Raw genomic sequence first — 15,685 nt, forward strand, 5'->3', positions numbered from 1 at the left:
AGATTATTCACCTTTAAATGAGGATGAGTCAATTCACCCATTTCATTTATTCTGATAGGAAGAACCTTAGCCTCTACTCAGTGTCAGCTAGCTAACGTCAGCATACGAGTGTCCTTTTTGCTAGAATGAACAATCCTCAGAGTTTTTACGAACAAGACTCAGTTCTACCAGAAAGACTCAGGAGAATAAATACTGTGACTATTAACATTTATTAAGAGCTCAGCAAACAATCAAGTTCTTTGGCGTTGGCCCCGTCCGTAGCTTGCAATCCTAGGTTTCGGACTCTGCATATCCTGCCTGAAGACGAAGGCAGAAGATAAAAGGAAGGTCCCATCTGCGAGGTGGTGGAGAGGGTGGAAGTGAATGGAGCGACAGCATCTGCGAACTCAGACGTGTGTAAGTACCAACCTTTTATACCAAAAGTATTAGGATATGATTGGATAGATGAGAAGGTAATAAGTTACGTAACAATTGAGTCTTCCCGGCAGAACTTGCGCTAGAGCTTAATTTCAGTCGGGAATCCATGAAAACTTAAGTAGGATTGGTGTTGTTTATTCGATTTACAAAGTGGAACAGAGCAGTGACATCTAACCTTCGTTTCAGCCATTGTTGAACTGTGCCGGAAGTGGACATGCACAAAGCTGAAAAATCCCGCCCATGAAACCCGGAAGCGTGATAATCCCCTATTCTAGGTTTTGAAACATCATATGCATCCAATTGAAGGTATTTTGGTTATGCATGTCAGAATTCAAGCTTTATTGCTGCCCTACATAGCACAACATATGCTGCGCCTGAAATCCCATGCTGAGAAGGTACAATATTTGAATTTACTTCGTTTAAAAAAATATGAGAAGTTTGAATGAAATTTGGATGTGCCACATCTGACATGTTGTCACTGTCATGTGATCTACCAGCGTCAGTTGCGTCACTTCCCTGCCATTTACAAACCCTCTCCCGTGGCCCTTATGGGAAAGTAAAGTGTCAATCAAATGTGCACTCCAGAGTCTCGGCAGAAGTAGTTGGTCATCCAGGTACTTTTCGCTTAAAGTTTTTTTAATACTACGCATTCGGACATACTAATACTTTTCTCCCCACATATATAGTAGGGAATATTTTGATTTTGGACGCAGCAATAGTAATTACACCAAAACTGGAACTAAGAAATTTACTTTTTAGACCCATGAGAAATATATATATCGTGGCCATGAATTAAGAATTCATTCCCACGGACTACGAATTTGTTATCTCGTTTTAGTTCAATCATGGCCTCAAATTAAGAATGTATTATCTCGTTTTAGATAAATCACGGCCTTGAATTAAGACATTTTTCCTTCGTTTTAGTAAATCGTGACAATGTTGAACTAATTTTTTCACTAATGTTGATTTAACTAAAACAAGGAAAAAAATTATTACAATGTGGCAATGATTTATTAAATCGAGGGAATAAATTATGGTGCACGCTATTTACTTAAACAAGGGAACGAATTAGTGAAACGTGCTGACATATTAAGTTGAAGGAACAAATTGTTCATTTGTGGACACGATATATGCTACATATCGTTTTAGTCTGCATGTCGTGCAGGGCTCCGTACAAGACGGACAAACATGAAAATTTTAATTAAATATATAAAATTAGCAACAAAATTGGAGATAAATTGTAAAATAAGTTTCTGTCAGGGTTCTGCCCTGGCAGCCTTGTCTGTTTTGTCTCTGTTTCTATGTTTGTCTTGTGTTTGAGCACATGGCTCTGTCTTTGCTTGTGTTTGCCATGCTCTCCTCTCCTCCTCCTCCTGTTTCCTGTTACCATGCCCCCTTGTGTAGTCCACGTCTTGTCCTTGTTTCACTAATTGTGCTCACCTGATCCTCATGTTCTCTGGTTCCTTTATATTATGCCTCTTTCCCTCACATTTTTGCTGGTTTGGATTGTGCGTTGTCTGTGTGTAACGTGTGCATGCGGTTATCACATAAATTGTCAGTCAGTGCTAGATTTAGTTTTCCTTGTTTGATTGTTTCTGCTTTTTTAAATTGTAATTTCTTTGTTCCTATGTTTTTAGTTCTAGTCTTTATATACTTCTAGTTCCCTCAAGCCTTGTTTATGACTTATTATTTTTTGTTAAGTAATCTTTTATTTATATTAAGGTTGCAGTCTTGTTTCATTTCTTTTGTTTGTATGTACCAGTTACCTATTTTGAGAAATATTTATTTTATTTACTTTATTTTCCCTTTTGCTACCTCCAGTTATTATTTTTAGTCTTGTTTTTTTAGTCATAGTTTTTTGTTTATCTCTTGTTGTGTGTTGGTTCCTGCCCTGCATCCTGTTCTTCCCTGGTCATCGAGACTCCTATCCTGGCAAGCCATTCTAGTGCCTAGTGCTGTTTCATCTCACCTATGCCAGGCCTCTGGTTCCTTGAGCTGCTGTCAATTTTCCACTGTTGCCAAAGAGCCTGGAGTAGTCTCATCCCTGACCAGCCTGTTCTCCAGTTGTGCCCTCGACCTACCTGTTCTCCAGTTGTGCCCTCGACCTACCTGTTCTCCAGTTGTGCCCTCGACCTACCTGTTCTCCAGTTGTGCCCTCGACCTACCTGTTCTCCAGTTGTGCCCTCGACCTACCTGTTCTCCAGTTGTGCCCTCGACCTACCTGTTCTCCAGTTGTGTGCCCTTGTTTGGACTGTTCCTGTCTGTGTTTTGTCTTTGACAATAAATATCACCCCCTGTTCATTCTGCGCCTGGGTCCTCCCTTATCTGAATCCTGACAGTTTCTTATTCTCAGATAAGGCTAAAACCTATATTTCAGGCTAGTCCAGCCGAAGGCAAAGGCTGAGCACAAGTTGCATGATACCAACCGCTTCACAGCTGCAAACACTGTCATAAAGACCGTGGCCAATTTGCATATTGGCTTTTTATTTAGGTGGTGGGACTTCTTTTATTAGAGTTATATTGGGCCTTTCAGATTTTCCCATTTATTGTAATACAAATGGCTTGTGTCAGCTCACAATCCTAGAGACCCATTTTTACTGTCCTAACTCAATTTTGACTGGGTAGATATTGCATTTTATTCACATGAACCACAACACTTTTTAACATAAACTCCAACCTGAGAGGAGTCAAAGAGATACAGCCCCAGTTGTTTTCCTATTGAAACATAAAGGTCTGAGACCTATAATGTGTGTGTATCGGGCAGCATGGCTAAGCCTGAACTCTAAGGAAAACGAAAAACAGCAATAGCCATTGTCTTGCTGCAAATGCCAGTGGTAGAGCCCTAGGGGCACTTGTTGGCAATTACGCTTATCTAAATTACCATGAAACAAAATAAACAATAAATGGCACTTTAGAATCATTGCGCTTTATTCTTTGCGCTACCCTCTGTGCTGAATGGAGGTTTATATTTTATTCATATCGCTCTAATCTTGGGAAAAAGGGGAGAGCAGCATTATTGTTTGCAATCACAGCTGAAATAGAGCAATTATTTGAAGAGGTTATCACCACTGCCCTAGACTTAACCACATATAGTGAACAATCACCTTGTAGAGTTGTGTGCTCGGCAACAGCGAAAAGTCCAGGAATAAAATAGTTTTTTTCAAGGGCTTGTTTATGACCTGTCATCTCTGCTGTGCACAGACGCTTAATTATTTTTCCAGGACACCACTGCAGGTAAATTTGATGAGCTGGACTATGTAAAACTAAAATATACTGTTTTAATGACATCGAAAGTTGAAAAAGCATGGTTGTAAATTAAGATGCATACTTCATTCTTGCTAAATAACAGGTAGATTTAACCAGTTTCAAACCAAAAACAGTTATATATTACTGCTAATGAGAGGATGGCCAAATATATGTTGCTATGTATGTATGGTCAAGTATTGTGCTTCTCAACTGGTATGTCCACAGACCTCATTCACAGCAGCGGCGCCATCTTTGATTTTTAACCGGAATGAAAGTGAGGCTGTGAACGATAAACGTACATCTCTTCAGTGGGCTGTACTGTTATTTAAAGTGTTTTTGTTCTGCTGATGAAACTGAAAAATATCTTTCAAAAGAAAAAAGAAAATGTATTTATGTGAAAGTTTTCTTAATAGAAGGTTTAAAAAGTTGTTTTTACTTTGTTTATTTAATACTGTATGCATTTTCATTACATCATAATGTTATTTGTCACCTCTCTAGCATTATTATTGGAATGCTGCAAACTAGGAAGTTATAAAATGGTGGGTGGAGGGTGTGTGGGTATTGATTTGTGGGTTGGAACGAAGAATTGGAGTGCAACAAGAGACAATATGTGACATGTGAAAACGATGGAGAAAAGGAAAGGCAACTCCATATGTTAGTAGGTGTCACCACAAATTTGCATTTAAATAGTGTGATTTTGTTCTATATCTGTTCATAATGATGGCAAACACTTTAAAGCAACTGCGGGGTTCAGCGTGTACAAAATCATCTTTACTGACAATAATAAGATACATAATGGAGAAAGTTGGAACCAAAGGGACTGTTGAATACGCTGTTGATACTGTATGACAGCATTAGTGTTATTTTCCTATTATTCATACTATTATAATATTTAAAATTTACATTTGTGTTTATATTTCACGTTTCATTTTAAATTTAGTATGAGTTTTAGCAATTGTTTTATTATTATTATTTTTACCTTTTATATATTAACATTTTAGCTTTAGTACTTCTAACTTATATAATTTCTAAGCCAACATTTCAAATGTTGATTAAAGTTATTTAAAGTTTTTTTTTCTTTATATTTTGAAATATTTAGGCTATATTTTATTTCAATTGACAATTTAGTTTCTGTAAACAACAACAACACTAAATCTGTAGATGCAAAAACACAGTTTTTTACTCCCCAGTGTCACAGTGTCTGGTTTGTGTATTCCTGGTGTCCACTAGATGTCCTCTTCCCCACGGTGTCATCCACATTCTCACTACATTTCCCATGATCCTGTCTCTCACTTAGTGTTCATTGTGTTCAGCTGTTTCTTGTCACCTTAATTAGCACTTGTGTATATATACCCTGTCAGTTTCAGTGTTTGTCACGGAGTCCTTGTTAATAGTCACCACACTTCCGTTGTCTACATTCTGTCTGCTTCTTGTTTTGTTTCGTGTTTTGGATTGCCTTTCTGGATTTTGACCTCTGCCTGAACTAGTTGTGAGTACGGATTACCCCTTTAATAAATACATCTTACTGCACTTGGATCTGCTGTCTCTCCATTGTGTGTGTCGTGACAGAAGGACTCCGTCACAATGCAAGGATCCAGCGGTATGTGTTCCAACTTCTCTTCCCCAGCCATCGAGCGGGAGAGGAGGGATTGTTTTGAGGGGACCCGCCTAGTTATTTTTCGTGGGACCCGGGGAGGTCACAGAGGAGGAGGTGGTCGAGAACAAGGCCAACACCACCCTCCACCTTGGCCCCCCTTCGTCCCTGGACTGGTGAGGGACGGATTAGAGCCACCATCTCGCCATTGCGGGCGGAGAAGGGGAAAACGTACGTCCGCCCATCCAGAGACTGTTCACGTCCCGTCTGCCCAGCCAGAGTTTGTTCACGTCCCGTCTGCCCAGCCAGAGTTTGTTCACGTCCCGTCTGCCCAGCCAGAGTTTGTTCACGTCCCGTCTGCCCAGTCAGAGACTGTTCACGTCACGTCTGCCCAGTCAGAGACTGTTCACGTCACGACTGCCCAGTCGGAGACTGTTCACGTCACGTCTGCCCAGTCGGAGACTGTTCACGTCCCGTCTACCCAGTTTGAGACTGGTCTAGAGATGCCCATTTGTGGGGCCGCCAAGGCAATGATGGACTATTTGGAGCGTCTGGCTCGGATCCTGGACATGCCAGTGTCTGCTGTTCCAGAGCCGGAGCCAGTGTCTGCTGTTCCAGAGCCGGAGCCAGTGTCTGCTGTTCCAGGGCCGGAGCCAGTGTCTGCTGTTCCAGGGCCGGAGCCAGTGTCTGCTGTTCCAGGGCCGGAGCCAGTGTCTGCTGTTCCAGGGCCGGAGCCAGTGTCTGCTGTTCCAGGGCCGGAGCCAGTGTCTGCTGTTCCAGGGCCGGAGCCAGTGTCTGCTGTTCCAGGGCCGGAGCCAGTGTCTGCTGTTCCAGGGCCGGAGCCAGTGTCTGCTGTTCCAGGGCCGGAGCCAGTGTCTGCTGTTCCAGGGCCGGAGCCAGTGTCTGCTGTTCCAGGGCCGGAGCCAGTGTCTGCTGTTCCAGGGCCGGAGCCAGTGTCTGCTGTTCCAGGGCCGGAGCCAGTGTCTGCTGTTCCAGGGCCGGAGCCAGTGTCTGCTGTTCCAGGGCCGGAGCCAGTGTCTGCTGTTCCAGGGCCGGAGCCAGTGTCTGCTGTTCCAGGGCCGGAGCCAGTGTCTGCTGTTCCAGGGCCGGAGCCAGTGTCTGCTGTTCCAGGGCCGGAGCCAGTGTCTGCTGTTCCAGGGCCGGAGCCAGTGTCTGCTGTTCCAGGGCCGGAGCCAGTGTCTGCTGTTCCAGGGCCGGAGCCAGTGTCTGCTGTTCCAGGGCCGGAGCCAGTGTCTGCTGTTCCAGGGCCGGAGCCAGTTCTGGTGGTTCCGATTCCGGTGGTCCGGAGAAGGAGAAGGACCTCTTCAACGGACCATCCAGTGGTTCTTAACCCAGAGACCATCCCAGAGGTGACTGCCATCCCTGACGCGCCGGTTAGGCATGCTGCTCTGCCGGTCCCGCCCGAGCTGCTCGCCCTGCCGTCCCCGATCCAGCATCACGTCACGCCCGCCGAGCCTGAGCTTCACGTCACGCCTGCCGAGTCTGTTCCTGAGCCGGTGCCCGCGTCTGTTCCTGAGCCGGTGCCCGCGTCTGTTGCAGTTCCTGAGCCGGTGGTGTCTGTTGCAGTTCCTGAGCCGGTGGTGTCTGTTGCAGTTCCTGAGCCGGTGGTGTCTGTTGCAGTTCCTGAGCCGGTGGTGTCTGTTGCAGTTCCTGAGCCGGTGGTGTCTGTTGCAGTTCCTGAGCCGGTGGTGTCTGTTGCAGTTCCTGAGCCGGTGGTGTCTGTTGCAGTTCCTGAGCCAGGGTCTGTCTCTGTTCCGCCTTGGTCTTCACCGCCATGGCCGCCCGAGTGGTCGTCTCCGCCGTGGCCGCCCGAGGGGTCTTCGCCGCCGTGGCCGCCCGAGGGGTCTTCGCCGCCGTGGCCGCCCGAGGGGTCTTCGCCGCCGTGGCCGCCCGAGGGGTCTTCGCCGCCGTGGCCGCCCGAGGGGTCTTCGCCGCCGTGGCCGCCCGAGGGGTCTTCGCCGCCCTGGCCGCCAGATGGACTGTCGTCTCCTCCCTGGCCGCCAGATGGACTGTCGTCTCCTCCCTGGCCGCCAGATGGACTGTCGTCTCCTCCCTGGCCGCCAGATGGACTGTCGTCTCCGCCCTGGCCGCCAGATGGACTGTCGTCTCCGCCCTGGCCGCCCGATGGACTGTATGCTTCGCCACGGCCGCCGGTTAAATTGTCATCCCCTGTTCCTGTTCCCCTTCATGGTCCTGGCCCTCCATCCCTCCCCCTGATCCTCCACCATTCCACCTCCCGCCTGGACTCTTGTTTTGTTTGTTTTTTGTGGGTCTTGGAGCGTCTGATAGCCGCTCCGTAGAGGGGGGGTTATGTCACAGTGTCTGGTTTGTGTATTCCTGGTGTCCACTAGATGTCCTCTTCCCCACGGTGTCATCCACATTCTCACTACATTTCCCATGATCCTGTCTCTCACTTAGTGTTCATTGTGTTCAGCTGTTTCTTGTCACCTTAATTAGCACTTGTGTATATATACCCTGTCAGTTTCAGTGTTTGTCACGGAGTCCTTGTTAATAGTCACCACACTTCCGTTGTCTACATTCTGTCTGCTTCTTGTTTTGTTTCGTGTTTTGGATTGCCTTTCTGGATTTTGACCTCTGCCTGAACTAGTTGTGAGTACGGATTACCCCTTTAATAAATACATCTTACTGCACTTGGATCTGCTGTCTCTCCATTGTGTGTGTCGTGACACCCAGGTTATTAATTTTGACAACAACTCACTTCCTTATAAATGGTATTGGTAATCTATAATGGGTCCCGGATGTCTTTACCAATGGGTCTGTTGCCCTGCTTTGGCAAATAACCTGTTATTTAATTGGCCAGAAAGGAAAAGAAGATTAAACATCTGTGGGCTAAGCACTAATACTGATATTTATGATTCAATTTGTAGAGGTCCTACAGTGTAGTTTGTGTGTATGTGTCTGCCAGTGTGTAGCTGCGTTTAATTTTTTGAAAGCCTTGTTTTGATAAACGCCATACGTCTCCTGAGGCAAAAATTCCATTTCAATCGATATATTAAAAAAATAATTACTATGTTTACGGCAGTGTGTGATTTTTTTTATTTTTTTTGGGTGACATTTGCGATGAATTATGCAGTGATTGAACTACCTCCATTCATTGTTTTACTGATTTAATAATTCATGGTCTTTGGCTTTTGGATGCACAGTGGGGCGACCGCTGTGTGTGCAGCTTTGGGAAGCTAAGTGCCTTATTAATATCACAGGTGATGGACTCCCCGGTTTTAATGAGCCTCACTGTCAGCCTGAACTTTATAGATTAGTTCAAGAAGTGTCTCAAGGGACTTCAAGAACATACTCACAAGATTGTTTGTTACTATTAAGAGTGCTGAGAGCCCCGGTTCAAATAAAGACGCATCTAAGTGCACCATAAAAACACTTCCTTAAAACTGTTCACAATAACATTTACTGTATGTGTCAAGCATATTGCATAATAATAATAATGGTTAAAATGCAATATTTTGGAACATCAAGCCTCTGCTTGTCACCAGACCATTACTGCTTTCAAAGCATGATAAATTGTGAAAATTTGCATATAACAAGCATCTCCTTTGTAAGAGTGGAAATCTTTCAGGGGTTCAGACTGCAAGACTGCCGAGCGACTAAAGAAACGTTATTAGCAAGATGGTTTAAAGCTGTACATTTCTTGTCTGTTCCACTCACTGCTACTTATACCAATGACGGAAAATAAGTACAGTTACAATAGCTTCATACGTGGGAGAGCGTTGCTATAGACTAAAGAGAGTGATAGTATTGTATTGCACTATGTAGCACAAAAGTTAAGACCAAATCAAAACTAGCACACTAGCTGTAATCGAAAGATTTAATGACATAATATGGTGATGGTTACACTTAAAATAGTTACAAAGTAGATTAATGAATTGATGATAACTTAAACCAAATAATCTTAACCAGCATGTAAATGTTACCTTAGAGATAGAATAGAGAGATAAAGAGAGAGAGAGAGAGAGAGAGAGAGAGGTGAAGGAAGAGAGCCCACGAGAAGGTGAGAGCCAGAGCTCCAGAAATGGAATAAAAGGCAGAACAACAGTTTCAACCTAATTTATCCTTCTTGACCATGTGACTAAAACCCAAATTGTGAGACATTCAAAACTGACCCATCAGGTATTTACACTTCCCCCGTGCATACACAAACATCTTGGCCTACAGGTCTTGATCGTTATCAGAAACAGCAGGGAACCCCACTGTGTCTTTGGGCAAATGGTCATTGGAGGAGAAGGGGTCAAAAACAGTATTTCATTTCTCAGTTCATTTGAAATGTCTTGAATTATTTTCAGTCTTACAAATCGGCCCTTGGCACCATTGGCCACACACCTGGAGTCCAAAGGTGACACAGTTCATAAAGACATGTTTTGCTGTTGGGTGTAGTTGTATCTTCAGACATTTCGTCCAGGCTTGTTGCGGTTGGTCAGTCTTTAGTTGTTGTTCTCATTTCGGCCCTGCATGAGTAGGGAGGTTCCATTACACGGTGTTGCACCTTTCATAGATATGCAAATCATCCATCGAACACCTCACAATTTCACAAGAACAGGCACTGGATCTGGAAGCAAACATTGATTCCTCTTTCTGAGGATGAATTCACAGGATATGAACTTGGTTGCAGGTATCCTGTGATTTAAAAGAGTACACAGCACAACAAAACAGCAAAAGCAGACACATGGCATTTGTCATTGGTCAGATGATTGATATGGTCAGATTAAAATTTCTCACTGGAAAAAAGCCCTTAAGTGTACTTAATTAAAAAGATGGTCAAGGAAGGATAAAATAAGATTTTTCAAGTTCTTACACTGTTTCTGGAAACATGTAAATAAATTGCATCAAAACAAAACAACTAATGCTGGTTTAAAACAACATTTCATGAAGAGTTATCAGCAAAATATTCAGTGTAACCATTCACAGAGATTCAATTGAATTAATGTCCACAAGCATTGTTGCAAGTCAATTGGACAAAATACAAATAAGCAATCAAAAACGTTTCAGAGATATTTCAAATACATTAATGAGAATACAAATATTTGTACTTGGGTAAAAATAAGAATGATGACATAAAATTTTGAATTTCACCTGGTGAGGCAAAATATTATTTAAGTGATCAAATAAATCCAAAGGAAAACAAAACAAACAATTGCTGAAAGCAATTCACAGTTATAATTCAGTCTAGATGTAAAGACTTAAATAATTTTGTATGGATTAAGTTTGTGAGGCAGAATCATATAGATGCAGATTTGACTTTGTGTGAAGATCAAATGTGGCTGCATTTATCTGCAGCTATGTGTAAATTTATCATGCTTCAAAACAAAGGTGAGGGTTTTTACAATTGTGATGCAAATTTGGTCCTGTTGTAACAGGGAGCCAGCATGAGAATTGTGAGTGAAGTGTGATCATGGCTCATCTCCTTCCCTTAAAGTTCTTTGTTAGGAGCATGCTAAAGTGCAAAGTTCAGAGTTAAATCCTGTTATGAAAGGATTTTCATGATTAATGCAAATTGTGTAGCCACATATGGCAATTCTATGCTCCTTTACATGGTTTTACTACAGTTATATGGAAGATAACCGAGTTTCCAATAAGGAGACAAACAAACTCAACATAGTCACACATGCAAAATGAAATTGCTCTACAATTTCAGTGCAACAATTATTCCACTTAACACAAAAATACATTGTCTAGATTGCACTTAGCATCTACAACATTTTAAACCTAAGTGTTTTTACAACACTTACAGTAAAGCATTTATGTGTTTTAAAATAATAAAATCAATTAGCCTATGTGCAGAGTGTACACAAACAACTATAAAGTGTGCTCTATGATCATTATGTGTTTTGCACAATTACAAATTTGAAAATACAATCAGGATCGTTGGAATTTGGATGTAAAACTTGTTGCTTATTGGGCTACCAACCCACTAGCAAGTGAAGTTAATAGCTGAAGGCCTTGCATGAACAAAGCAGTTAACTCGCTAAGAGTTTTACCTGTACGTGCAGATTGCTGATTTTTGCTCTTAGAAAGTGTTTTGCTATTTTTCAGAATATAAGGTGGAGGCCTTCCCCTACCCAGTGACCAGCATTTTTCCTCTAGATGGCCTATTTTATGACAGGAACTGCAAAGCCTGCTTTCTTTACCATTTTGAAGTTTGCAATGTTCACCTGGAGTTTGAGGATTTTCATGACCATGTGCCATCACCCTAAGAACTGAAATAGGAACACTTTCTTGGGTATTTGCATTTTCTGAACTAAATGTTTCAGATTCACTAGAAGTCACCTCCTCCAAGAAGTGAACGTTCTTTTTAGTCTCAACGCTTTTAAGCATTTTGAAAGACATGTGCTCTTTAGCATTTAGCTTAGCCTTGAGATCTGCAATGGTCTCTTTGTGATTTTTATACTTTTCATTTAGGGCTAACAGCTCAGATAGCAATTTATCTATCTGTGTTTTAAGATCTTGAATCTTTGCCTCAGACTTTTGTGCATTTTCTGCATTTTTAGATTCCATGTTATTAAATGCAGGAACTACACATGTTGCTAACTCGTGTAGCTTTGTATAACGAATGAAGTTTAAAGCCTCAATAATTTCATCATGTTTAGATTTCTTTTGATGTTTTCCAACATTGTCCCACCATCGGAGCAATTCTTCTTCTGGACATTTAACGTCAATGTACTCTTTAGAGAGTTTATATACGGTAGGCTCAACTTTTTTTCTCCATAAAGCAAACAATACATCACTATTATCAGAATTTTTCCCTTCCATCCCCGAGGAGATCTGAATATTCACAAACTATACCGTAATGTGACTTTTAAAGCTATTCAAAATACTGTTTCATTCAATTCATGCAAATGGAGACTTCTTATCATACCATTAAACAAGGAAAACAGACTTACCCATTGTCAGAAGATCAGCTATAATCCAATCACAAAATCAACTATAAAAATGAGTTATTCTCATTCTGATCAAAGTGAATTTCAGAAAACACACTGCAAGGGATCCCGGGTTTCGGCACCATCTGTAAGAGTGGAAATCTTTCAGGGGTTCAGACTGCAAGACTGCCGAGCGACTAAAGAAACGTTATTAGCAAGATGGTTTAAAGCTGTACATTTCTTGTCTGTTCCACTCACTGCTACTTATACCAATGACGGAAAATAAGTACAGTTACAATAGCTTCATACGTGGGAGAGCGTTGCTATAGACTAAAGAGAGTGATAGTATTGTATTGCACTATGTAGCACAAAAGTTAAGACCAAATCAAAACTAGCACACTAGCTGTAATCGAAAGATTTAATGACATAATATGGTGATGGTTACACTTAAAATAGTTACAAAGTAGATTAATGAATTGATGATAACTTAAACCAAATAATCTTAACCAGCATGTAAATGTTACCTTAGAGATAGAATAGAGAGATAAAGAGAGAGAGAGAGAGAGAGAGAGAGAGGTGAAGGAAGAGAGCCCACGAGAAGGTGAGAGCCAGAGCTCCAGAAATGGAATAAAAGGCAGAACAACAGTTTCAACCTAATTTATCCTTCTTGACCATGTGACTAAAACCCAAATTGTGAGACATTCAAAACTGACCCATCAGGTATTTACACTTCCCCCGTGCATACACAAACATCTTGGCCTACAGGTCTTGATCGTTATCAGAAACAGCAGGGAACCCCACTGTGTCTTTGGGCAAATGGTCATTGGAGGAGAAGGGGTCAAAAACAGTATTTCATTTCTCAGTTCATTTGAAATGTCTTGAATTATTTTCAGTCTTACACCTTCATCTGTCATCAAGTTATGTAACAGTGTGACACATATGACAAAATGTCCTGTTACTTCATAATGCAAGAACATTGATGATGACATTAGACTGTGGTTGTCAGCATATACTTCTGGTTGTACTTAGTGTATTTTAATATATATATATATATATATATATATATATATATATAATTACGCTAACTATGAAAAGTATATTACATTTTTTGAAGTAAATTTATATTTTTATATTGAATGTATTTTAGACACATTAAATGGATTCAAATTGACAGTAAACCTTTTGCACTGTTTTTCTATTTCAAATAAATGCTGTTCTTTCAAACAGAATTAGTAAAATAATTCTTTAAAAAAGATCATGGTTTCCACAAAAATATTAAGAATCATAACTGTCATCATTGTGTATGAAAAAACAAAAGTTTTTGTAATTGAATTTAACTGAATATAACTTTGTCACAATTATGTTCTGTCGAATCTGCACCCTGTTCTCGGTAGTCCCTGATTAGTTTACCTTCTCCACCTGTCTCTAGTTAGTTTCCATATTCGTCCTGTGTATTTATACTCCCTATTCTGTTCAGTCTCTTGTCAGTTCTCGTTTGTGTTGAACGTGGTTGTGCCTGTCCTGCCTGAGTTAGTTTCAATAAAGACTGTTGTTAGCCTCATCTTCGTCTTGTGCCTTCAACGACCACAACAGCGTTACAGAAGAACTAACCTCTCAAATACAAGAAAAGAAAATGGACTCACAAGCACTACGACTCCTCCCTGAAAACTGTTAGTAGCTGGGGTACCTGGCCTGGGGGCTCCGGAACGGAAGCATCACCCTAACAGCCAGCGAGCCCGAGGCGCCCACGGAGATCATAGAGGAACCAGAGCCGAAGAACATCAAGGCCCCGGAGTCGACGCAGGCAGGTCAGTCCACCTCAGAGCCAGGAGCGGGCCTGGACCTAATAGACCTGTGGTCCGCGGATCCAATTCCCTCCCAATTCCCCACCCTTGAGTCTTCATCTTGTCACCGGTCCCGTCCGGAAGTCTTTTGCCCGCATCCCTGCCTGTTGTCCTCATCCCATCTCCATCGCTGGTCACGGCCAGTCCACTGGATCCGTCTGCACCACTGGTGTGGTCCAACTCCGTGCGGCTCATCCTCTGCGGGTCATCCTCTGCGCCTCGGGCTTCCCCTCCAACAGTTTGGCATGAGGGCGAGCCCCCGGCTGCACCTCGGGCCTCTAGGCCAATATATCCATCTCTGCCTGTCAGCCCGCCACCATCACCTCAACTCACCACTCCCTCAACGCCTCCGCGGCCCGTCTGCCCGGAAGTTCTGCTGGGCTCCCTCGTCTCTCCAGGTCAGCCTCCGGAGGTCAACGGATCGCTTCCGCATCGGACTTCCGGGATTCCGGCTGCGCCCTCACCCTGCACCCCTATGGCTTGATCGGGCTCCTCCCTGCCTCTGACCTCCCTGTCATCCTCGCTCACCACATCGTCGCCCTGGTCATACGAGTCACCGCCTCAGTCTCGAGCCAGTGGCTCAGCGCCAGCCTTCCAAGCCTGTGATGTCGCCCCAGTCCGTCAGCCTCTCTGTTCTGCCGGTTCCTCTGCCACTCACCATGGTTCCGCCTCCGCTGAACGGTCCCAGGGTTCCGGCCGCCCTCTCTGTCTGGACTCCTCCCTATTTCCTCCCACCGTCAGCTCCAGGGGCGTTATGTCACAATTATGTTCTGTCGAGTCTGCACCTGTTCTCGTTAGTCCCTGATTAGTTTATCTTCTCCACCTGTGTCTAATTAGTTTCCTCAATTTGTCCTGTGTATTTATACTCGGTTCTGTTCAGTCCCTTATCGGTTCTCGTTTGTGTTGAACGTGGTTGTGTCTGTCCTGCCTCAGTTAGTTTTAATAAAGACTGTTGTTACCTTCACCTTGTGCCTTCAACGACCACAACAGCGTTACATACTTGGACTTTAGTCTTTCTTTTTAAATGTTTACTCAAAAGCAGTACATGTTTTAAAAGGTCAAGTTTTTGGATGCTGTAGTTTGACAGTAGACAGAAAAGGGAAGTGTTACAAGAAGACTTAAACACATGACGACTGCACATAGCTGCTATTGTTCTTTAAAAAGAACCATTCCGACTCAGACAAAATGTGTCAAGAACATCTGCTTGGCTTATTTTGAGGCACCCCGTGGCCATACTTCAGCACTGTAATCAGTCATCTTGGCAAAACTACTGCAATTTTCCAGATTGTTCAGAGCGGGCATAATTATCTCTGTGAGTCACATGACTTACGTTCAGCAACTCACTGTCCCTCCACTCCTCCAGAAATGCTCAAAACATTGTGATGGGTGCTATAGATATAGGTATGTGTCATGTTAAAGTAAGAACATAGTATATATGTATCTTCAAGTTTGTGGATGCATTATTTTGTAGATGCTTTCAATTTTCAAGTTTAACTCTCAAACTGTGTTTGACAACAACCCTAAATGTCAATGCTCTCATGGGAATATGACATTATCCTAGAAACTAGAAACTTCATTATTTTTCTTCTGTTTCATTTATCTGTTTATAAGAAAGCAGGCTGTTTCATTTCAGTTTAATTTGTTTATTTCAGGGCAACACAATTCTGCAGTGATAAATA

The sequence above is a fragment of the Phoxinus phoxinus genome (genome assembly GCF_949152265.1).
Source record: "Phoxinus phoxinus genome assembly, chromosome: 1".
Taxonomy (NCBI): domain Eukaryota; kingdom Metazoa; phylum Chordata; class Actinopteri; order Cypriniformes; family Leuciscidae; genus Phoxinus; species Phoxinus phoxinus.